Source organism: Chamaea fasciata, unplaced genomic scaffold (assembly GCF_029207755.1).
Source record: "Chamaea fasciata isolate MVZ Bird 193981 ecotype frontalis unplaced genomic scaffold, bChaFas1.0.hap1 SCAF_6, whole genome shotgun sequence".
Classification (NCBI taxonomy): domain Eukaryota; kingdom Metazoa; phylum Chordata; class Aves; order Passeriformes; family Sylviidae; genus Chamaea; species Chamaea fasciata.
In genome coordinates, this window is record NW_027094091.1 from 38727406 (window position 1) to 38753864 (window position 26459).

The following is a 26459-nucleotide window of genomic DNA, read 5'->3' on the forward strand; positions in this document are numbered from 1 at the left end:
GGAGATCTACACACTGGACAGGGATCTGCCATGGAGCTATAGGGTTTTGAAGTGCTTACAGTGGCCAACCAACACAGTAACTCATATACTCCCAAATACAAAACAAAATGAAGTGAAAGGAGAGGATTACCAGAAAATTCTCTTTGAGAAGATATGTTTGATCCAAACCAAAAATATAAGACAGGCACATCATTAGATCCAAAGAAGTTGGAGATTAAATTACATTAAAGTCATATGAACTAGCATATTGGAAACACTGTAAAGAAATCTCAAAATTCTATGATGGCAACATTTTACAATCAATTTAAGGCAACAAAAACTGTGGTGAATTTACATAATAAGCACAGTGAGGCAAACAAATGCTTTGAGTGCTGACAGATGCACTGTATACTCTCTCCAGTTTCAGGTTCTCCTGAGCTGGGTGCCTAAGGTAGACAAATCACTTTGCTGCAACAAACTTTTGATGAAACTTTTTTCCTGTACTCCAAATTAACTAACAAGATACACAGCCTGTGATTACAAATCTTCTTACTGGAATGACTCACACCACAGTTCCTCAAAGCCTATTACCCCCCATGGTCTGTGACAAAGAGTCAGATAAAAATAGAACAGCTTTTCTGTATTCCTTTAAATATAATTGCTTAGGTTTTTCAAGGATCAGTGTGAACTTGGGTGTGGCTGGGAATTCAGTTCTGAAGGAGGGAGGTCAAGATAGAGATAGAAACAAATATCTAGTGCACACATACATTGATATATACGATCTGTGTCAGTGCCTTCACCAGAACCATTTGACTGCAGACAGACCTTGCACAGCATTAAAAATTATGCTAGTGATGGAAAATCACTAGAACCTAATCATCTTTTAGAGTAGGTGGAAACTCCTACATCTGAACTGCATTAAGTAGGATGGGATGGACTGCCACAATCTGCTCAAGTCTAATCCTTGGGAACTCTCTTCCATCCTTTTAGAGGAGCTGAGAGTTGATGGGCCAATTTCCCAAAGGACATAAGCAGAAACAGTTCTCTACTTCCATCAAGATTTTACCAAATGAATCTATTACATTTTTAAAAGGAAAAACAAAAACCACAAACCAACAACTAATCATCACATGTAGATTAGAAAACATTGAAATGAATTTTTATAGTTTATTAATAGTTACAAGGACATACCTTGCTATTTATTAAGTGCCACATTTGTACAAATAAAGGGATTTGGCAGTCATAAGGAGTGATCATTTCCCTTTCCTTCCCATTTCTGGTCCTGACAGGTTGAGGTGCTGAATGCTCATGCACCTTGTGGAGAGCTTGAACTAACCTGCATAATTAGATTCTTTCAGGATCAGACTGAATGGCAATTGCCAAGTAATCTTCCTGTCTTATTCTCCTTAGTTACTAGGAAGCTGCAGGGCTGCTCCACAGAGTCTATTTCATCCCAGCAGCCACACACCAGATTCCTTCTGCCATGACTTACAGTGCAGCTGTGGGCTGTGCCAGTGCCTCCTGCCAGTCTGACAGCCCATGCTCCTTCCCAACAGCCAGACACTTCCACTCTTCTTCCTCGCTGTACAGAGGGAGGAAAAAGGTTGCATTGTCCCACTAGGTACCTCGACAGATGTTGAGGTAGGGCTTCAGATCCCTCCCACTGCAGGTTATCAGAAAAGGTATTTAAACAGACATTAAATAAACAAGCAAGTAGTGACACTAATGCACTGCAGAAAGCCTGCTGATTATTTTTGTTTCTTACTTTTAAATTAAGTGAAGAAAGGGCACTCCAGGCTTTATTATTCCCTGCCCCAGAAGCACCAGTGTGGGCAAATCAGCTTTCTCGTCAGAAGAGAACAAAAAACCCATTAGGACAAAGAAGACAGTGGAAAAATACCCTACAAAGACATATGTAACATTTCCTACAATTGGTAAGAAACCAAAAATTATGGTATCGAGTCAGATGTTGATTTCTCTCCTTGTGAAGTAGCACCCTTTAATATCAAGGGGAAAGAATGCCTGCTTTGATTTGGGATTTAGAAAGGGAGGCAGAGTCTGTTATGTGAGGGGAAAAGAATCATCCTGGCTTCTTTAAAGGCCATCCTTACTTACTGAGCTTTTTATCAACAGACTACATCCTAAAAACAATGCAGCACATAGGATCACTATTAGAGAAAGGTAGAAAATAACCCTGACATTAGCATATCCTGCTCAGAAAGTCATTCCTAGATCCCCTTAATTTATTGTGTCATTAAACACACTGAGATCTTTTAATTAATCAGCAAAACACTGAGAATGTGATAGTAGTCATCAACAAACTTAATTGCTTCAGTGCTGAGTTTCCTGGGCTGTTTTGGTTTTGATTTTTTTTTTTTCCCATTCTGCAGACATCTTTAAACAAAATCAAATCCAAGAGATACGGAAAGATATGGCAAAGAGTGACTTTGCATCTTAGGCACAGATATTATCTTAGATACCACAAATTTACTGATGACAGAACGTTTTTGGTTTTAAAAGCTACACAACTTCAGACTCCACCTATTTCTTCTGGAGCTTGCAATATATGCTTTTACAAATCCAGAGTAGGCAGACAACTACACGGATGTGCTTTTGAGAATGGGAGAAAAATTCAGACAAAACAGCTACAAAAAACATGGACTACAAGCAATTCCAGAACGGCTAGTCACAGACCCTTCAAACACTGCCTTCACTGAAGTTTTACTTTTCAGTCTAGTTTGCTTTAAAATACATACATATATACACAGAGAGACAGAGTCTTAAACAGAAACTATCCTGGCAACATGCTGTGAAACGATCCTTGGATTTCAGAAGGTGAGACTGATCATTCAATTAAATCAACTGAGAAATGCAGGGATATTGTACCAGTTCTACTTGAAAACCATAATTAATGATAGAGATTCTCAAACTTGATATCTAGGTTGGCTCTAAAGGGGGAGGCACTTAAAGGATGTTTTCAAGCACAGTATTAAAATAATTTTCTGATAATACTTCTGTTAGGGGTTTTTTTCTTTTGTATCTTTTCAAGATCAAACTCATAGTTGCTCATTTGGGTCTTTTTGTTTTTCTTTTTTCCTTTTTGCAAGTAGGGCATAGTTTTAAACAATACAGCTTTATAGGTGAAAAACAGACCTGCCGTATGCTTTAGGCTGAAATTTGGGTTGGTTTGCATTATTAAATTCTTGTTGTAACAAAGGTGACTTTAAAGGGTTGCTTGCCCTGAACGTGAGAGATTGTGACAAAAATTAAAAGAAATTTTTGTTGTAATACCCAGTTCCAGCTCTGAATGATCCACAAAACACACTGCAGAACTGACATAGATGAAATCTGTCTGAAAAAGCATTTCCTAGTTCGGCCAATGAGCTCTTTGTGTTCCATGAGCTTCAAACATTCTAAATATAGCATTTTCCTTCACTATTCTTGATCTCCAGAGCAATTTATCCAAGTAGCAGACTGTAGCAGAGGATCTAAGTCTTGAGAAGAGTCTAGTTTTTGATCACCACTCTGACTTTTAGAAGCCAGTTTGTTAAACTTTTTTTTTTTTAATACACAGTCACAGAGAAAAAAAAAACATTTGAATGCAAAAATAATCCCAATTCTGGATGGCAAATAGCCCCTAAATGCAAGTGAAAAATAGACAAGGTCTTGCAAGTAGTTTTCATGGAATCAGTGAAAACTACTGATGTAGAAAATAAAATTCTGTGCCAAAAAGTAAATTCATTTTACCCAAGAGCATTGAAGACTTCGCTCATGCCAAAGAGCATCAGAAGGTGGTGATCACACCATTCTAGGAAGTCCTGAGTACGGACACGGTATCAAGTGGTAAGGCAAGGGGAGATAGAAATGTTTCAGATTGTATTGGCTTTTAATTCCCATGAATCGCCAAGGAGCTGATTTATTATCAACAGTAACAGCCTCTGTTCCTAAGAGAAGGGGACGATGCAGGAAGTATATGCTCCAGGCTATTTATGAGGATGTTGCCAGAAACGGGTGTAACGTTTTTGAACATGGTGACCTGCACTTTGAGATTGTAATTGCATGTGAAGTCATAAACTAGGCAGAAAGTACATATAAGAGGGACATGGAAAGGAAATATAATGCAAACGATTAATACGTGATTGTTTCCAACCCATTATTTTCTCAGGAAAAGAATAAACCAGCATAGTGCAGAGCTCTTGGACTCCACCTTTTAGTTCCTTTAGTCAAGAACAACTATATTCAGCTCACGTTTCTGTTTTATCTGTGATAAAGACAAACATCTCCTCTCGCAGCAGAGTTATTTGCTCCTAGAGATAGCCGTGAATCTCTAGCAATGATTGGGGAATGACTGGGATACAAGAACTGCACTGGCGGGTTCTGTGTCAAAAGGGGCAGCCAATGCTTGCTTTCAGATACCTGTGGACTGTACATCCATTCCTAGAACCACTCAGAGCAAACTGTCAGGGAATTTGTGCCAATTTCTTCATAAATTAGGGAATAAGCTTCAATAACTTGGGAGAGTAAGCAGACGTAAGGTGGCTGAAATTCAATGCCATTTAAGATTCAGCTCACATTCTCAGTTATATCAAACATACAAAAATATTTTAGTACAATATTCACTACCCATTTCCTTTGTCTTTACTCTGATACACACCAGATCTACTTCTTCCCCAGCCCAAGGGGTCACTAGAGCTGTGGGTATTAAATGCCTATGACTACAGTTTCTCTGGGTTTATTTTGTGTATCACACAAATGATACACCTAGGTTTGTAATGATAGATGGGCTTCAACATCCAAATGCTAACATTTAGGTCCTTGCACAAAACTTTATTTTTTACTTGTCTTGCAGATCAGCACTAAGCGCAATGCAAAATAAAATAACTTTTTAAAAAGTTGGATAGAAAAACCTGAAAGAGTCTAATCTATGAAAGAATGAGAAACATTTTAATAAACCTATAGAAACTTCTGGATGACTGTGTCACAAACTGCACATCAGAGAGATCTGGAATTCTCATTCATACAACTTTCCATATAAAACTATTATCCTACTAAAATTGCCTTGATGCACCAGTGAAAAATCCAAAAGCTGTTACACAGCAGAAATGGCTGTGGTTTTTTTAACCAGATTGGATGATCAGCTGTCACTGCTGTCTGATCATATGGACTTCTCCATAGGAAAGCAGCTTTTCTTTGCCCAAATACATTACACTAGAATTTCAGACATAAAACCACAAATAGCACTGATGTGGTGTTTAGCAAGGGGGAGTTCTTTGTTAAGACCTTCATTCCTGTTACTTACTGGGGAAGAAACAGATGGAATTCAATTTTTGTCCAACTGTTAAGAATGATGAATATCTTTGCCGTCAATGCTGAGGGAGTACAAAGGTGTGACAAAACAGTCTGAAGACTAAAATATAAAATGCAATTCAACATGCAGGATAAATACAACCTTCTCCTGCTTTGTTGACTTCCCCCTTACTTCCTCACATGTAGTAGGACACCAACTTGCAAAAACTAGTTTTAGACCTTTATTGCTATAGGAATTCTGGCATAATAATTTCAATCCAGTTTAAAGCCTGAATTCAAAGCTACTGAAAACATCTCCTTTGATTAAAAAAAAATTATTTGCTCCAAGAAAATTGATCTTCAAGTATTTTCCATTCTCACAGATGGTGTTTGGTTTTAACCTCAGTTTTCTTGCCCTTTATACTGTTTTGCCATAATCTGTTTTTCTTCCAGGCCTCTCCTCTAACTGAAGATACAAGCTTTCTTTTTCACTTCTAATGGTTGAAACTTGTTCCTCATAGTTATTATAATTTGGGGGGGGGGGGGGTACTGTAACTTCTGGTATTGTCAAAGTGGTTACACCACCACTGGAAGCATTTCACACTACCAGTGAGAACCATTTGCATTAAATGTGGTCTATGTTTTCAGTCATTTAAAAGGGGAGGTGGACAGAATAAGCTAAAAAATACTTTTATAGTCTGTTTTCTCAATGCTGGATCTTTCTCTGAAGCCGTTTGGAAGTTTGCCACTGATTAAAATATGAGACTGGTAGGGCTCTAAATTCCCTGAGATGCGCCTCCATTTTTTAAACAACAAGCTGAATATTTTCCAACGTTCTCTTCTTCCATTCTAGAATAGAACATAAATCAGAGAACTCTCTCTTTGTTGTTTGTCACATGTTTTCCTGGGAAATTCATAGTGGGGATTTAAAGGAAGAAGATAAGCAATACATGCAAGATGTGTATACACATTTTTCTTTTGAACCCTCATCTAAGGTGGTCTTCGGTGTTCTATGATTTTTCCTATTTTATGCAGCATGGCTCATTTGGACTTTGGCACTGTTCGATATTTTCCTGCTGTTTGGAATGAAAAAGAAGTGAGTGTGAAGAGGCTGATGCAGACTGGCTCCATCTGCACTTCCTCACTGGCTCCCACGCTGTCAGAAAGTCAAGGGCGGCTACGGTCCCCTTGTTCCAGCATCACTTACCCTTAACAAGGCATTGTTCCTAAACCCTATTATTGTTTCAGGTTGTCACTTAAAGGAGATGTTACATGTACTGTTACTTCAGAAATGATGGGTTGTTCTGCCCTCAAAAGCCATGTTTATAGCTTTACCCTTTGCAGAAGATGGCTGGCTGCCACTGCTGCTGGCTGCGCTTGGAGGATAGCTGCAAAAAGCTCTTCTTTGACCTAGTGGCTTCTAAAGTGTTTCCCCCTCATGTTCCATGCTAAGCTGTGAAGTTTGCACAGCCATCTCCACCACTACAAAGAGGAATGCTAAGTTCCTTTATAAATTAAAGGATGTTTCATAGCTGAGGTTTAGAGGAGACAGGAGCAGAAATTTCTCTGTAGCTACAGAAAGGTTTCTGTCAGGAGCAGACAATGAGAGCAAAAAGGTTTTGTCAAATTGGTGTATAAATCATTAGTTAATTATAGGCCTTAATCATCTGCATATTGTAGAAAACAGCCGTGCTTCAAATCAGATCCACTCCGCCAGCTCACAGACTGGCACAGAACTGAATGTATGGGTCATTTATAATCATAATAATCTCTTTAATCTGGTGGCACTGCTGCACATAATGATATTCTGAGAGCAGATCTGATGCAACTTTAATAATACTAGGGAAAACAAAACACAGATGTTCCTAAAGTAAAGGAATTTACAAACAAAAGTACAGAACATTAAAAAGTAAGATTAAAAGAATTTACCATCTGCAATAACCTTAAAGAATAATAAATCTGACAACCTGAGCCAAGCATTTAGAATGCATTTGTATATTTTCAGAACTGCTGTGCTGTTATGGAAAAAAAAAAAAAAAAAGATGTCAAACTATCCCACATTCATCAACCTCTCATTATCCAAGGCTCACAGGTGCCAGACCACAGCACAAACCAGCAGTTGGAGTCCTTCACCCAAGGACTTTCAGCTGCTATGGAGCACCCATTACCACAAATTTACTTTTCTGACACTTCCTTTTTTTTACTCTGAGGATGAATGTAAATTCATACAACATGAAAAATAATAAAAAAATAATTAAATTCAATTCCTATTCTGGGAGATTCAAAGAATGCTCAAGGTACAATTTTATAAAGAAGTTTCATATACAAAAGTCCTCATACAACACGTAGTGGGATCAGGGAGGATTCTTCCACTCATCCAAGAGAAGTTTTTATTTTAATAGGGATGGTCTTGTTCAGATTAAAACACTGCTGTGCAAATCTCATGCAGGTCATTATGAACAGCCTTCTCATGATGCCATTTCTTTCCCTTTTTTTTGTTAAGCATGTTATTTCTACTCAGTAGGGTTGTGTAGCCTATTACATGTTGAAGATACAAAATAAGGCTAAGAATTATTTGCTGCCTACTACAAGGGTCTTTGTCACTACCAGCTACAAAAGGGTAATAATAAATAAGCAGTATCTATGCACCACTGTCAGACAAAAAATCCCAGCAAACGTTTAACTTGAATTAACTCGCGTCTACAAAAAGCGTGTACAAGTAAAAAGTGAGCAGCTGACAAACCTCCTCATACAACTGAGCAGTGGAAAGCTGTCAGTAAGACAAGAAAAGACAACAGATAACAACAAAACCTTTTTCCTTAAGTAACCACGAAACGAGCATCTGGAACTGTACTAGTGGAAAAATAACACAAAACTACAGCTGCCAGCCCAGCCAGCTGCTGGGAATATCCATGTGACAGCAGGACTCTATGACAGCAACCATCATCATCATCTCTGGGATGACTCCACTTGTCCTTGCAGCAAGTGGCAGTGGGCCACTTGTTCTGCATTTCTGCAGTCATCCTGCAAAATACAGTGTGCTCCAGAGCTAAGGGGGAAAAAAATCTGAACACATTCATTCAAAGCTGTTTTTCCTTGGACCAGGCTTCACAAGCTCAAAAAGAGATGGATTTATGGTTCCTAAATTGTTAAGGCCCCCTCTGTTGAACTCAAAGACAATAAATGGAGGAAAATGTGTTGTATAATATGAAAACGGAACACCGGCTTTCCAGAAGTGGGTGTATTTTGCACTTAGAGCAGGTTCTAGGACCCACTAAGCACTGCAAAAGTAAAGTTACTGTGCCCAAAAGCCCTCTGTTCTCAGTTGCACTTGTCAGCCTGATCTAGTTGATACTTTATGCAGAAGCTGTCAGTTTTCTTCACTGAACTACCCACTTCCATCTTTCCCCATTTTCACTGCTGCTCAAAAAGTTTTTGTATTTTCTGACTGCCATATCTGCTCATTTTTCATCATCTATTTAGATGTTTAATGTTTTACAGTAGGAAGCATCTGTTTGCTGTGAAGAATAGCTAATGAAACAGGCATCCCATCACTAACAGATGTGATTGTTACTCACTATTAATTAGAAAGATGAAACCTTGCTCTTTTTTTTTTTTTAATAGAAAATATGTGGCTGGCTTTTCTTTCGGTTTGTGTTGCTTTTGTGTTTTGTTTTAAAGATCTCTGTTGAGGAAAACAGCACACCTTTGCAGAATGGCAGTAGAAAAGTCTCTGGAAAAGAAACTCCCATACCTTCTTCAAAAGCACATTTATATTCTTACACCACTGGATATTATGTATATAATATTCAGCAAGTGACAGGAAACCAAGATCAACACCAAAAATTGAACTGCTTTGTGAACCCTTCCTCTTGCCCAAATATCTTCGCATCATGTCTTTGCATCAAGAAGGCCTGATGAATAACTTTCAATTGTAAAGAAGCACTATATTCCTGAGGAAGGCAGGGCTTCTTTTCAGAGTAAAGTAACTAGTAATGGGCAATAGGGCATAACTGAATAGAAAGCAACTAGAAGACTAGTAGCAAGAAGAAAAAAAGAAAGGAAAATATGAAATATTGGGGGGGGGGGGGGGTTGGAGGAAATATGTATTCTGGTCCAAACAACATGTCCCTGCAAATTTACACAGTCTAGCTGATTCACTAGAATTAGATTAACACAACATTGCTCATTTCCAAGTGCAAGGTCTGCGTGCAGAAAATGCTTAATGACAATACTAAGAGGAAACTTGCTGAAGCAGTAAGACACAGATGGCCAGAATAAAGTACTGAAAAACCACAGGAGCCAAGTTGTACTGGGGCTGAGATGAGATTTCCCTGTGCACTGATCTGCTCTGTAGAGGACAAAGAGTGACTGGAGAAAAAAAGAAACATTAGAACAGCTATGTGCAGCAGATTTAGGGATGGATATGTGCCAGAATCTGTTTCACAATTTGTTTCTCTTGCCAATAATGAGTAAGCAGATTGAACATTTTAACATATAGATAGCATTTTACATGTAGGTAAAAGAAGAATTTAAAAAAAAACAACCACCTTAATCCCTGTATCAAAGACCCTGGGGACAAGGAACACATCAATATGCTATCAGGTAATGCAGGATTTATACTGTCAAACCTTTGGGCATTCTTTGCAAACTAATAGCATGTCCCTGTCAAGATGCAAAGATTTCTTCTGTTCTCACTTGATATGAACAGGATTTAGGGATTGCTTTAAAATAATGAATATTGTGAAGGAAGGGTGGGGTAAAGCATCAGGGAAATCAAAATCATCTTCTTGGCTTTATTGCAAAAAAATTTGGATTACATTGAGGCAAGTCATTCAGTTTTAGTAGATTGGTTCTTTGTGCACTTAATACTGAGATTAGAATAATACTACTTTGTTCCTTCTGCTTTTTTGTGACTTGCGTATTTCACTCCCTTGAAGACTGTGTTTTCTGCTATACTGGCTTCTCCCAGAATAAAAGATCCTACATCTAAACTGAGGACTTTAGGAATCATAATTCTAACAAGAGGCATGTTTGTAAACCTATCATTTTGTAGTAGATTAGTTGTACAGCAAAAGAGAAATAGCTCAGAGTTGAGCACAATCACAACACACGGGGACGCATATTTAACATTAGTATATTAACACTGCTAATTCCATATAGAACTATCTGCAATCTCATTAAATAATTCCCTAAATGTAGATGTTACATGTTTATCCTTATAACTGGATGAAATGAGGCATTGTAGATAACATAAGGCAAAAATGTTTTTGGATTATAGATGTTCATACTAAAGATTTAAATAGTTCCCTGGTATCAAGGTTGATAAGCAAGTTTGCCCTGGCATGAATCTTGAGTACAAGGTACAGTTACTACCACTTCAGAGCAACAGGTATCACTCTTTAATGCCATTTCAGGATATTGGATGCCATTTTTCTACTGTGATCAGTGAAATAAGGCTTGAGTTAAGCAGAGAAGAAACAGCACATTTACTTAGAAATGGAGAAGTAGAGACAAGACAAAGAGTTTGAGCAGCACTTTCTAAATAGCAGACTGTTACACCTGCCATCAGCACATCTTCAAATGTGTTCCTGAGCAAGGCAAGATAGTACATTGTCCCAAATCACTTACAGGAGTTATGTCAGAAGCACCTTAATTAGGCCATTTTTAAATGAGTGGCATGTCAATGTTTAACCTTTTCATTTACAAGAGAGAGAGAGAGAAAACTACTTTGGTTCCATATATGTAGACATCAATATCCAAGTGACATTTTAGAAGTTTCAAATGAGACGAACTTTCTGAAGCTTTCTTGTCAGTTTTGTCAAGTTATTCAGAAATACCTTAAAGTGTTACTTAAAATCCCATGAAAGTCACTGCTCCACTACATTCAAAAGGCTTTTCCTCCCAGCACTAAATTAAAACCTATATTCACATACCTATTCTGGATGCTGCAGATTAATGATATTTCACCACAGGAACTTTCATAAGTGCTACAGACCTACAGATTTCAGTTAGACACAGTTAAAATGTAACATGGAATTAAACTCATACTCCATACTTGATTGGATTTTGCAGAGTTTTGCAACTGTCTTATCATGCTGAGCTTTCCCGTGCTAGATCATAGAATATGCTGAGGACAGTCAGCTTTGTAATCAGGCATCCAGACACACAGTCTCAGACATTGACAATAAGATCCACGCCTTTATGATCCATGATTTAGGTCTCATACAAATCCCAGAAAAGTTCATGATCAGTCTCTTGTCAGTACCGGCATGCACTCAGCTAGCTGAAGTCTCTGTCAGCATTAATGAGGTCAAGTTCTTAACAAATATAACAGACAGGAAAGTAGCATTTAAGGAGATTTAAAGATGGATGTATCTATCTAAATTATAGACCTATGTTGTTCATATTGAATTGGAAAAAGAGAAAAGTTCTGAGAAATTAACAGAATAACACCAAATAAGGCTTTCATTAATGTAAAAATAATCATCTCTGTTAACAGGTTTGTCCTTCAAGATATTACTCTACCCCAGGGCCCACTTTCTCATAAACTCAGCGCTCTACTTGGCTACTAGCAGATCCTCCCATTCCCAGGGCTCTTCATCCTCTTTGCAAACACAACTTCAACCAGCTTCTTGTGGACAACTTTGCTTTTCATTGCTCTTTGGTTACATAAATACATTATCTCCCTATATGAAAACAGCCTGTAAAATCTATGCCTAATATTAGGCATTTTAACATAAAGAATTTATGTGGATGGGCATGTAAAAGCCAGGAGAGAACAAGACAGAAGTATATGCAATTAAGCCATTTTAAAGATGATGATGACTGGAGAATTTTGACTTTCAACACCTAAGCCAAAAGGTATCAGTTCTCCAGATGCAAAGAAATAACTGAATAGCAACTACTATAATTAGACAAGCATATATAATCATTGATCCTGAATACATATTAATGCAAAATATATGCACTTCTGTAATGATTAATACGGCAGTTTTCTTGCTCCTCAAGCTGGCTCAAGTCATTTTACTACACTGAAAGCTCTGAGATAGAAAAAATTAAATCATAATTAACATTAAATAATCTCTACTGAAATGCTACTGAAAAGCCAAGGTTGCCATAACTGCAACCTTCAAATTCTTGTTATCGTGTTTATACAGGAACCTTTCAGTTGTGGTGGACCCCAGCAGAACCTGCTGCTTTACCACAGCTGCTGCAGCCACCAAGCCCTCCCTGAGCTGCTAACAGAGATATCAGATATTCTGCCTGACACATGACATGCAAACCAAGAACACCCAGTCAAGAAAGCCCAGTGGCCATCTCTCTGACAAAGAAGAGGGAGGCCAGGGCTGCTGATGCCATCGCAGACAGCAGTGTCTGGCTGTGACAGTAACTGAGCTGCATAGGAAAGTTCTTCCCACATGTATTCTGAAACAGAATTTATTGAGTAGGCCTGGCATCTGACTGCTCTGATGGAGAGCAAAGCCAGGTGCCAGAGACAGAAAGTTATGTTGCCTGAAATAATTGTTAGAAAACTCAGCTGCATTAGTCCCTCTCAATGATGTACTCAGTAATGGTGCTGGATTCTCCCTTGTATACAAACAACCTGTAATGGACTTGGAACAAAAAGTTACTATGGCACAAATTATTTTTATTATAAAGCCCTTCCTTATTCTAAGTCCAAATTATTAGCTACAGCCATGAAAATAACTCTGGGAGCTGCTGTTCAGAATTAAAAATCCATTCAGTAAAAACTTCTTGTTTCCTATGTCCAAGCACTTCTTAAATATAATTATAAACAGTTCATAGTGCTGTGACTGTGGACAACTGAACTTTAGAAGTAAACTAATCCAAGACCTTTTCTGACCATAGATCACTGAATCCAGAAACATGCAATCCAATAAAGAAAATGGTATATACCACGAATGTGACTATACTACATAATAATATTAAAGACCACACCACTTCCTTCACTATTCATAAAGCCTTCCTTTAAGTAGTCCCATATCTCAAGATAACATCAAGCAACTTGTTTCATAACCTCTTAATCAGAAAACTTTTTATTTCCATTTTTATTGTGATCCAGATTTTTCTACTAAAAAATTAGAGTGATAATTTAATTACACATCAGGTTGGCTTCTTTTGAACCTGTTTTTGATATTTCCTCCCTTCTGCATAATGTACATAGCTTATTTACAGCCAGGTATGTCAGACATAGCTCAGAGGCTAAAAGTATCTTGAAGACATATTCACTAATATGAGGCAAATTTAACAGCTTAAGAAAGATTCCATTAACAGACTGACAGAACCGTGGTTTGAGCATGAAAACTGAAGTTATTCTCCTACTGAAATGGTAGCATTCAAAATAGATATCTTGTAATGAACCCCACCAATTCTGTTTAGATGTCCTGCAGTCAACTTTAAAAGACCACTTTTAGAGGAAAGAGAATTAACTAAATTTAAGGACCCAAATAGGCTGAACAGAAAAAAATCAGTGTGCATCTGTTTCATGAGCTATTCTTCCCTAAGGAGGAAAAAGCGACTACTGTCTCAAATTCGTCATTGCTAGAAGCATCTACACAGAATAACTGAGAGTTTTTCTCAACCATCACAGTCAACCAACAAGTAACAGACATACTGTTCTGAACCATGGTAATTCACTAGAGATAAAATTTGGACTTTTTTTTTAGGTTGATGCAGAGGACACAACAGGAACTCTTTAAAGCAGTTCTACCTTTGTTTGTAGTTGCATTCAGTTGGTCAATAAGATAGAATAAGATTATTATTAATAAATCACTGTTTCCTGTTGGCCAGCTCCTGACAATCTTGTATTGTTCATTGTTGCTGTTGTCCAAGTTCCCATATTTTCATTATTATTTTACCCCTCTACAATCTTTTTTTTTTTTTTTTTCTGGATACCCTGGGAAATGTCTGGATTCTGCATGATTAAAGTTAATGGGAGCTTTGCCATCAGCTTCACTAAATATGGGATAATACTCTGTGCCAAATTCCACAAACCTTCTAGTAAGCCACAACACCTGTTTTCCTTCTCCTCCCATGCCCCGTTTCTCTTCATTGCACATTTTTTCTCTGCTCTGACACTTATTAATCCATGCACTCTATCCAATCAATCACATTCATCTTTCTTCACCAGTTATGTTGTTGTAGCTCTGTGGCTGAAATTACTAGGGCAGTGTGAACTCACTTAAAAAAGTGCTACTTTTCATATTGCCAAAATAATGTCAGTGTATCACAGAACACCAGTCTAAAATGGTATGCAATACCTTTTCATGCATCTTGATCTGATTTTAATTTAACTTTCAGTCCCACTTGGAAAATCACCACCCTATACATTTATTTCTAAAATGTTCTTATACCCAAGTGTTAAACCTTTGCAATTGTTCAGCGTGTGGAATTCCAGTCTCCCCTTCTTAGCAAATGTAATGAACATACTTTACTATTTCTGCCAAAATGTTTCAACATTTAAACTTTAGCAGTTCTTCATTCTTTGTGTTAAAACCCTTCCTGGAATTTTTAGTTTAGCTCCTCTTGAGCTTAATTAAACACATGCCTTCTAAAAACACCTATTGAGACAAGCAGAACAAGTGGAACTGTCTTAGGAAAGCACAGAGCCTCAGCTTTAGAATAATAGTGACGAAGCAGAGGGGAAGCAAAGACGATCATTTGGGAATGATCACTCGGGTCAACAGTTTCAAATACAGATTATTCATGAGGGGAAGGGACAAAAAAAAAAAAAGAGCACTTTGTGAACAGTTGGTTTCTTATTGAAGCAAGACCTACTGCCCTGTCTCTTTAGCATATTCTCTCATTTGTTAAGACCTTTCTCTAGCTGTGTGAATGTAATCCACTACTTCATCTCCAACATGTGCGACAGGCCAAGCAGCAGGTGAAGGACATCCTTTATTCAGTTCTGTCTGACTTTGACTTTATTAGTGTGATGCATCATTCAGGAATCAAATTAATGTCTACCGCAAGAGATGTATTGTATGGCTAGATATTTACTCTAAGTGTTCTTTGAATTCGCTGTCTACAGAAACAAAGTGCAATGTCATTATCAGGAAATTTATTTTCTCCTACTGGAGACTGCTCTGTGAAAGCCAAGCTTCTACTCCTGGTAGTTTATAAGATGCTGGGTTTTTGTCCTCCCATATTTTTCTGGGGGAAAAAAATGAGCAGCTACAGTACTAAGTAAAGAGCAAAATATTGTACATTCATTCAAAAACACACACAGTTCAGAGTGCAACTGTTAAATGCCTATAGATCATTCCCTGCTTTTTTAAGAAGTTAGGACACTGCCTAAGGGAGGTAATGACATAGAATATTTCAAAATAGTACCATTGGAGCTGATTCTTACATCTTTATCATTAATTCCCAAATACAGAGTCAATCAACTTAGTCCAATCCAACATCAGCACCAGGTTGCTAGGGTGCCTGATTAAGTAACCTGAACGGATCTGTCAAAGAAATTGCCCTTCAACCTTGCTGCTTTCAGTGTACTATAATTAATTTTTAATCGTTATTTCTTCTTCTTTTGAAGATAAGACTCAAGATTAAAAGAACCAAAGTAGCTTTAAAACACTTGAACCAGAGCCCAAGGTTTAAACAGCAGTATCCGTACAAATAGAAAATCAGGTAGGGAGATTCTTTTCAATTTCCAGGTAGATATAAAAACAAAGTATGGAAGCACCTCCCTCAAACACAGAAAAGAAAATTTTCTCCTGAGCAGCATAAACACACCAAAGAGAGAAGAGTGATACTACTGCTTCCACAGCCATTCCCATCACCACTCACTGGCTTCTGGAGCTGCTATTCATTCCCAAAATCCAGATTGGGGCAAAATTCACTGCAGATGCCCTGAGGTGACTACATGTGTTATTCTGTGAGGGGTTTTATTTCCTCATCTTATTTCTATCAGCAATTCCTCTTTTCAATTCAAATAATTCCTTTATAGAAAAAGAGCATATTTTCAGGTGTTTTTCCCCCCTAATTATAGGTTGGGGGAAAAAGTACTTCAAATGTTAAACAGCTTTCTTAGCTTTTTATTCCCTCCCCCCTTTTTTTAACAATTCAAAAAGATTTAGATGTTTTTCAACCATGGAATGATCTGCTTCAGGGCAGGTTTTAATCTGGGTCACTATGCTGCAAAATAATACTTGAAATATTTCTTATCTAAGTTTCTTTCTATTTTGAAAGTTTGTCCTGTACAGCAATCAACATCAGTCTAATTGATATCTGCCAACCCCTTAATCCACATTTGTGCACACACACTATAAACCTGTGAGTTTATGGCAGTGCAATTTACTTCAGTGTCAACTGAATTGTATAAAACCCACTTGCACATCAATGGGATCACCCACTGTGAATCGGTTTTGTGTAGACAGGGAGTAAATCACCTGATAATCTGATGAGGATGGACTGTGTAAATAGTCCCACAAAGAGCAAATGTGCATAGATAGGGCAATAAATTGGAATGATCGATGGGACAAGCACCATGGTAAGATCAAAGACAGGAGGCTGCAGCAAGCTTTTTAATCACCAGACCCTGCACTCCCATTAACCACTTCCTGTAAACGCTCTCTCAGCACTCTGAATTGGAGATTTTCCACTTTTTTTTTTTTTTTTTTGTCTTACGCCATTCAAGTTCAGTAGGATACAACCTCGAGCAGCATCAGAAACCAGTTGAAGTGCAAACAAGATCTGTGTGAAGATGCGTTTGCTTGAGTTAGGCAGCTCTGCACTTCGCTGCCTGAGGCCGATGCCACCCTGGCTTCCTCCCGAGTTTGTCTGCCGCACACAGACCTGCACAGAAGTTCTTAGCTAAATTTGTGACTGCGTTCTTTAGGGGATCAGGGTACTAGGAGCTGACACTTCCCCATCCCCAAACCCTCGATGCTGTACCATGCTTTGTTTCACAAACCAGCACGGCAGTTTTGCCAGAAGAGCTCAGCACACAGAATGAGCACAGGCTGCCCCTTCCTCCCTTCATCATCTTGTCAGAGCTGTGCTTACACTGCTGCCACTAATCTTGAAGTGGTTGTTGGTCTAAGTTTCCAAGCTCTCTCTCTGCCTTGAAAAGCTTCTCTCCATTTTCCCTCCTCAACTAGGACCTCCTCCACCCCTAAACTCACTACCTCTGCTGTTCCCTTCTCAAATACCTCCTAGCCTTTATCCTTCTCATATAATAATCCATTGGAAACTTAAACACACACTTTTTTTTCCTTTCTTTCTCCTTGAGTTGCAATATCATTCCCTTATCACCCACCAGAAATTTCTTCCTAAACCCAAGCTGCCTTCCCAGGTGCCCTCCTTTATTTCATCTTTCCCAGATTTTTGTTTCATTTCTCAACAGTAATTGACTGCAATGGCAAATGCTTCTTTCTCATCTAATTATTACAATGAATCTGTACAAGATACCAGAAGACAGTTCTGAAATGCAATGAGAAATGTTTGAGTACTCGCTACTTTTCTTCACCAGATTGAAAGTAGTTTAATTACCTAGAGCTTTACAAATACTCAAATTATCAAATTATCTCTTTTTTTTTTTCTCAAATTTTTCATAATCCTACAGATGTTTCAGCTACCAGCAGACACAAAATATGGCTTCTTAGACAGGAAAAAGAAAATAATCAAGCAAGAAAAAAATTGCTCTGTTCACCTAATACATCCATAATACATCATAACTTGAGCAATATTTAATATTTTATTGTTTATTTTTTCCACCTCTGGTTCTTTGTGTTTGCATTTTGATTTCCTTCCACAGACAGAATTAGCAAGCATGCTGACTGTGCCTCTGCAGAACAAGGCCAGTTTACCCTTCTGTGCAGCATAAACAGCCATTGATAAGGATGAGGGAGAGGGTATTCAGCAGGCAACATAGACAAGATGTACTTTCAATAAATTTTTGTTTCTATATATCCATGTGGTATGTATACAGAAACATTAAAGAATTTTTCTACTTTAGAAAATAGCCATGTATTTGTATACTGAAGAAAAAGAAAGGTATTCTCTCTGTATTGGTGGGCGGGAGGTGGGTTTTTTTGTTTGGTTGGTTTGTTTGTTTGATCCTTTTCTCTCCAGTGTTTATGGTATAAAGATCAAAGATTGTTCAATGAGATTTTCAAGATAATCCTGAATGCCTCTTTCACTTTGAGAGCGTGACCATTACCACCATCAGCTCAACAAGGTGGGACTTTTTAAGAATCGTTTTGGAAAAAGCTTCAAGAAACCCCATACTTCTTCAAGCCCACGTGCTATCCTCAGGCACATTTAATGGAAGTCTGGCTTCCAGATACCTGAGCTTTTGATGAGCTCATTCACAAAGCAGGCTCCCTGAATAAGCCAAGACATCAAGGCAAATGCTTAAAGAAACAATTGCTCAACAAAGGGTTGCAGGATTTTTTCCAAAACACACAGGTCAAATAATTGGAAATGTGAACATGAAAATGATTACTGCTTAGATTTTTTGGATATGTCTTGTTTTCAAGGTAATAGTCATATGGCTTTTCTCTCCAGGAATTTCAGACAGCTGCTGCATCCTCTCAACTTAAGAGCTCAGCAGAACACCGTAAGTACTGTGGGCATTTCTTGCTAAATTGGTCAAGATTAGTTTTTTAACTCCACAGTTAATGCATTTTAAGGTGGAAAACAAAGTCAGATAGGAAAGCTGTCCAATCTGAGCATTGTAACTCAACAAAAGATGAAGAAGTTTTGCAATGGGAATTATCTCTACAACTATTTTCATTTTAGGAAATAGAACCTTATAATTAAATAAAAACTATTATAGGGAAGGCTTTGAACGTAAAGGAAGGAAAACACATCACCAACCAACCCTAACACTTGATGGGCCAGTGTAAATCCAATCTAAACAGAAAAAAATACATGCTCCTGCAATCCTCACCAGAGTCTAACTATCTAATTTAACAACAAAGACAAGAGAAACACAAATCACACCAGATTCATTATGTTTCACACAAAGAACTGCAAATAGCAGCAAAATGAAAACAAAAATTCAGCTGGAAATTGTAAAGCACTAAGTGGGATGAGATTCTGTAAGTGCCACAGAGACAGAATGACATTCCACTGCAAAAGAGTTATTTTAACATTTCATTTAACCATGACTTATTAGAGGCTTCTTACTTTTGATTTATCTTGAGAATTTTTGATCAAAGAGGGACACATACAAGTTTTCATTTTTATCTCCGTAAGTCAGTAATTCTGAAATCAAATCAGTTTACCAGTGAAGAAATTTTTTTCCCCCCTCTTCCTTAAGAAAACCACTTTGCAGAATTTGCTAGTAAGAACTGTGAAAATTAGTTATACAGACAATTTGTGTCTGGAGGCTAAACCAATTATACTGACCTTTCCCTCCTTACCTAATACACATTCTTTATATGTTAAAATAGAATAACATATGGGATGGCTTCTGCTCTTTTTCAACACCTGAAACAGTGCAGCAGCTTATAAAGCAGGGAAATTTTTCTGATACAAAAAAATTCTGATGACTTAAGATTATAGGTCCAAAATTATAGAGTGAAACAATCAGTTTGCATAGGTTGCCTTGCTTTTCTACACTCAAGCCAAGACTGCCATTCAATTGTGTAAAAAACTTAATTGTGTAAAATTAATCCCTTTAATATAGTAATCATCTGCTCCATATGCAGGTGTGAAGACATCTTTTACCCAAGCCTGTTAATATTTTACCCCAAAGGAATCTCTCAGAAACCAAAACGACAAACAACTTTGTGTCAAAGAGTCAAACCAAAACATAAATAACAGATGCTAAAATACATTCTTTAACCAGCTATGGTCAAAGCAGAGATATTTTTAATATATGCATAGTAGGCTTTAAAAATTAGTATTTTTAACTTGCTGACAACGTGACAGTGATAAAATGTCTCCAATGAAAGATTCCCAATGGTATGTGCAGCATTAGGAAGGGAGGAATTTATTCTGTGGCCCCTTCAGCAATCAAAAACACCAAAAGGATTTCATGGAGAATTTTCAACCAACTTTTATCTAAGGCCATACTACCAAGCTAGGGAAGGCATTTTCCATAAATTAATGAATTAATTCAGATTGCACTTTCACTTTCTTTTTCACCTTAAAAGAAAACCCTGAGGCAAGAAATGCTACAGCACAACACAAACTGATCCTGGTTTGTAATAGAGGTCCCTGCTCAAGGACCCGTCAACCTCGACTGCAAGAGCAGGTCCTTGCTAGAAAAGTGGCTAAGGAAGGAATCACAGCACAGGCGCTTCCATCACATTCACAAGAAAAAACATGCCCCATCCCTGGAAGTGTTCAAGGCCAGGTTGGATGTGGCTTTAAGCAACCTGGTCCAGTGGAAGGTGTCCCTGTCCATGGCAGGAGGGGTGGGACTAGATGGTCTTTAAGGCCCCTTCCAACCCAAGCCATTGTTTGATGGTATGACAGGTACAGTCAGGATAAATACAAGACAACGATTAGTCATGCATGAAATGCAGTGCTGTACATTTCTGTATTTTAATGTGTATGTTTACATTCATCTGCTCTGTTGAGAAAACAATCAATTGAACGTGTGACAGGGTCAAAGCATCGGTATAAAGAAATAGTAATACCAAACAAAGCCATCACAGGATTAAAAAACAAAACAAAACAAACAAAAAAAAAACCCAAAAAAACAAGCCAATTTATTAAGTTCCTGTTCTCTGTATGTTCTATACAATGAGACAGGAGGAAGCAAAAGGTAAGTAAAAAAAGTAAATGGGTGGATATAACAGAAATAATAAGCAGAGAGAGAGAGGCTGTTCTAGGGGGGGAAATACTAGAAGAATTAACGGGCAGATAGAAAATGAAAACCTGGAAAACAAAGTTGAGCAGCTATTTGGGATATAGACTAATCTTTGACATGGTGGATTCTTGAGGGACATATGGGATTACTGATGGTTGCCTTTTGTTACTGCAGCTCTTCACGCACAGACACCACAAATACTGAAGAAAACCACCTGGCGTGTCCCACTAATATTTCATTGACTGAAAATAACATCAAGAATTTCTCTAAGAAGCATTTAATTATGATTGCACAACAAAGCTAGCTGCAAAGGGGATGAACCGAATCTAAATTTAGATTAAAAGGTCAACGTGTTAGAATTGCAATATTAACTTTTTTCTGTTATCATTCAAAAGCTGCAACAATTTCCCTGTTTGATTCTTAATGACAGCAGTGCTACAAAAGAATCAATTAGAATCAGGAGAACAGATCTTCCTTACATTTTATTTAAATAGTATATGAAACAAATAAATAGTAACAATTTAAAACAAAACAAAAACCCCAAACAAACAAACCCACAAAACAGTTGAGAAAAAGCTTCTCCCTATAGTACAAAACCTTACTGAATATTCAGCACTGATTCTATATGAATGAGGCAATCACCTAATCACCTAAATGCATGAAAAGCTACAGTACAGTACATGTTAAACCAAATGCTATCACAGGTTTATCCACACCTGGGCTAAATCCAGAAAGGCACAGCAAAGTCTGAGAAAGAGGTGAACCTGAGATATACATGTAACAGAGCTTCCTTATGTCCCAGAGACATTATCAAGCTATTACACAGGCTTTTGCTCATCAGACAAAAAAAAAAAAAAAAAAAAAAAAAAAAAAAAAAAAAAAAAAAAAAAAAAAAAGAAGTGAAAAGGGAACCTCTGCAATGTCTAAAGTATTCTAAAGGGAATATACGGGAAGGATGTTTCAAAGCTATTTGAGCTAGGTTCAAACAGGGATAGGGGATGAAAAACCTAACAAAGGTTAAACGACATACCAACAGAATTTACATTCTGAAATAATTATTAAGCTCTGTGACAAATGAATGCGCTCTCCTGAAATGTATTAAACAAATGAGAGCAAGCAAGACACTAATTCAGTGCTCTTTTACTGATCTAAATTGGTCCTGTGTTTTGATCCTTGTTATAATATTTGCTCAATGTAAAAGAGTTAAGGTAAAGCTATTACTTTGAAAGATCTCGTAATACCTACCTGAAAGCACTTTTTATTGAATTTGGGGGTAACCTCTTTATGCAGGTATTACATTGCCATCTAGTGTATGCAGGATATATTGTAACTGTTTCCCAGGGTTTACATCACATAAAGAACCTGAATTTTCTCCTTAGCTGGCTTTCCTCATTGCATTTCATCTTGAAGCAGACCAGATTTCCTCCAGGCTACTCAATCCCAAGAAACCTGCGACTGGTGCTAATGAGAGATTCAGCACTATTTTAAAAAGCACTATTCCAGAAGCAGCCACTTGCTGAATCACAGCGTCCTTGGCAGGTGCAGCCACTGACAGTTTTAGGAATTTCAACCTTTCTCATGCAGCAAAGGGTGAATTGGATTCAATTGTTCTCCCTTGGAGGGGACAAAGACTCTCATCCCTGACAGCACAACAACTATTCCGCTCTGGAGCAATCCTGGGTGGAGGAGAGGGGAACAATCCCAGTCTTTCTGATGCCACTCTCAGTACTAATTAAAGTGCTATCGAGACAAGGACAGTGGCTAAACTGCACTTGCCAAGGCCTTGGATGGCAGGGAGGCAGAGTCCACTTTGTGCAGGCTAAGGACTGTTCCGCACTATAGTTGCAGGGGCCTCCTACAACGCACCCCAAGCCACGAGTCACTGCTCCAGGCAGACACATGGCAGTTTCCCAATCCTGCTCTAAGACAGAAAGTTTTCGAGACTGGAGTTTCCCACTCTGTGTGAGCTGTTAAAAGCTACATTTCCCACCTTTGAGCATTATCCTTCCCTGCATTGCTCGGTAATGGCCGCTGAATTCCCCAGCTGTGAACGCTGCTGGAGGCACATGTTGTGTTGCATGCTGTGTAGAAGCTGCACCACAATATAATCAAGTTTTTTGGTCACTGGAAAAGAATACCACCTATTTTTTGGCCTGTGAAGAGATGAGCTACCAAAGTATACTACAGAATTTTATTAAGAGCCGCAGAGATCAGGCTTCCAAATTCTAAAACACAGAAAAATACCAGATTTAAATGCAATGGATTTTTCCATTCCTTCTTGACTATTAATTTCAATCAGATTGTTGTATGTACATAGCAAACGTGTTAATTTTTAGACTATTCAAGAAAAACAGTTTAATAATCAGTTTAAGAAATTGATTTCTGGTTATCAAGTTCCACTTAAGACCAAATGAGTGAGGCATTCTATTTATGGTATAGGAGAGGTTAAGAACAGGAGACATTTAGGTCCTTGTAAAAGTGGAACTTGGCCTTCCTGAAGTGTCACAACGACTGAGTGCTGAGCAGTGCCCCACCGCTTTGAACACTCCCGTTTAAGAATCTGAACTTTTGCACCCACACCTAGACCTCTGAAGAATATTTCCCCAGTATTTATGGTAAGATTTATCTTTTCTGGAAGAGCTCTTTCAAGACACAAACTGACCCAGGTCCGGAATACAAAGGTTAACAACTTATAAGACAGAGAAAGCTACAAAGGAACACATTCCTGTGGCACAGTACATGAGAAGTCCCAGCCACCAAGCTCTTCAGGAGGCTCCTGAGCACTCTCACCTCTTACCCATTCCTTCCTTGGCTACCGTGTGCTGCAGTGAATGCTGAGTGCAAAAGAAAGAAAAAATGGTTTCACACTCACCCCATCTGCCAATGCACCTGAGAGAGAAACAGGCTCTTCACTGGAAAGAGAGAGCAGGAAAAAATCCTTACTATTTCCAGAAAAGGAAATGGCCTCTGCTTTCAACATCCAGCTTCCACATTATGGAACTGAGGAAGCTCCTTTAAGCCCCAGTACCAGTTACAAATACCAAGTTATATGAGCTGGCTACAGCTGGGTTTTTTCAGCGTCTTGCCATTTTAACAATATAGCAAGGGCCTAATTTAATGCATAAATAAAGATATTTTAATGCATAATAATTTATTCATAAATAAACCAGATTTTACCTTCCTTTTCGGTAGCCCTTGGGGCCTAAATTACTTATTCTCCTTGTTAACATATTTACTCACTTTCCGGGTCTTATCATGATACCTTGCACTGGTGTAGTAACAAAAAACACATTTAATAGACTCTAGCTTTTTTTTTTTTTGGCCACTGTGTTACTGACCTATATTTGTTGTTACTATAATTAATATTCAAAATATAACCTTTATCAAATTCAGTTTTTGTTTGTTATTGACCCACAGATATTACTTACACTGTGCTTCGGGATGCGAACACTCATGGAGCCCATAAACAGCTGGCCTAAGGGGTGGAGGTTGGCAAGCATCCTAATTAATTTCAGTCCAAAAGAGTCAAGTTAGCAAAACCCCGCTGTTTAAGATAACCAATGCCCTTTAAAATGAAACACTACACTGGCTCTGTCAGCAGATTGGTCCCTTCCAGCAGGGGGGGAGGTGAAACAATTAGTGCTGATAATGTCTCTTGTTAGTACAGCTGTTGGGCATTAGGCCATGAGAAAAGGTAGCAAGTGTAAATAGACTTCCAGGGTGATAATAATTCCTTTTTTTTCCTAAATATGTTGAACACTAATTTAGCAAGATATTGACACTGTGCAATCACCAACTGTGTAAATATTTCCATTCTCTTCAGTAGCACAGCAACTCAGCTAAGTCTTTAGCATTAAAGTCTGTAATAAACTATAGAAACAGAAGTAGTGATCGATTTTAATACACCTCTTCCACTCCTATGGACTGTTTTCCTCATTCTATTGCTATCCTTAAATTTATTTCAGCCCTAAATTCACAGCTTGTCATAGGCAGGCACAGCACCATCCACGTTAGTTCAGACATATCTTTAGCCTTTTGGCTTGTAGTTAGTAAAAGCTGCCATTGCTGTAACTGCACTCTAGTTCCTCATCCATTTACCAGAAATAAAAGCACTTACAAATTATTACCTGATCACCAGCTTAGTACATAATGAGTTAATAAAATAGAGATTTTCTTTAGAGATCAGGATGTAAAAATAAGGTAATTCTTTATACAACAAGTTGTAGTATTTCCCTTATTTTTCAAAAAGAGAAGTAAAGTTTTGTTAACTGAAGAAAAAAAAATATTACAAACAGAAGAGATTATATATAAGCGGATGCTTGATCATTTTCTAATAACATTTAATGAGTTGGTTAGGGTTTTCTAAAGTGGAAATAGCATGGTGTTTAAAATTCAGAGGAGAAAAAACTTCTCTTGATAGAAGCCTAATAACACAGAGAATTCAACGGCATACAATTGATGAGCCTCAATTTGTTTGCTAGCTCTAGCAAGGCTACTCAGCATTTAAGTTTGCGGCCAGCCTCTCATTTACACTCTGCTGGCATGGGAAAAATGTTATTCTAAGCAAGCAGAGGAGAGTCAAGACATTTCTAAAGACACTGTTCTGCTGATTTCTAAGAACAGAGGATGAGGCTTGTACTAAGAGCCCTTCTGTGTGCCAGTTTGATGTCAAACATCAGCAGGCTGAAGTAAAACAACAGGTTTCTCAAGCTGTTCACACTATAATTTTACAAGAAAGTGTTTGCCGATCATATGGCCACACACAAATTTTTGCAGTAAAAGTATACAGAAAAACATTATTTCTATCCATCTGCAGTTGGATACATTTCCCAAAGGCCATAACCTGTCACTGAACATTCACCACAGTAGATGGCAAACTCTACCACTGAATTTAGCTGTAGGAGATATATGTTCTCACCTGGAAGAGCGTTTTACATTCTTGTCCTAAAACCATTTTTCATTTAAGCTTCTGCAGTGTTTTTCATTATTACTATAAAATTTATTTATTAATAAATGAAGCAGTAAAATATTGGAGGCAAAATTTTAACATAGAGGGGAAAAATTTAATGGAATTTCCTATGGCAGTTGTAAGGGTTTTATTCACAGAAGGGGCAGCCATCTCGATCTAGTAACCAGATGTGTCCAGAACTCAGTGTTTCCAAATGTTTCAGGTATGTGAGGTTTCAGAACATGACACATTCTTCCAAAAATGTACAGACGAGGGGAAATGGGTAATTGGGAGGGAAATGTGCAGTAGTAGCACGTGCCAATCTGTCCTTGCTCCACACGGGAAAGCTGGAAAGAGGATCTTTGTGGTGGAAAGAAAACGGACACAAGGTCATTTTCTACTCCCAAGGATGACATTTATAATTCAGGGAGATTCCACTGAACTCAATGGTTTTAA

The 26459-nt window shown here is 37.9% G+C and overlaps 1 long non-coding RNA gene across 1 annotated transcript; it reads right to left on the reverse strand.

Annotated features, from left to right (window-relative positions):
- Positions 1-170: 170 nt before the first annotated feature.
- Positions 171-24689, reverse strand: LOC136290630 (uncharacterized). The gene is made up of 3 exons (XR_010721262.1): positions 24484-24689; positions 23928-23967; positions 171-1561 (listed from the first exon to the last, which is right to left on the reverse strand). It is a non-coding gene; the product is annotated as an uncharacterized lncRNA (long non-coding RNA).
- Between the last annotated feature and the right edge of the window lie 1770 nt (positions 24690-26459).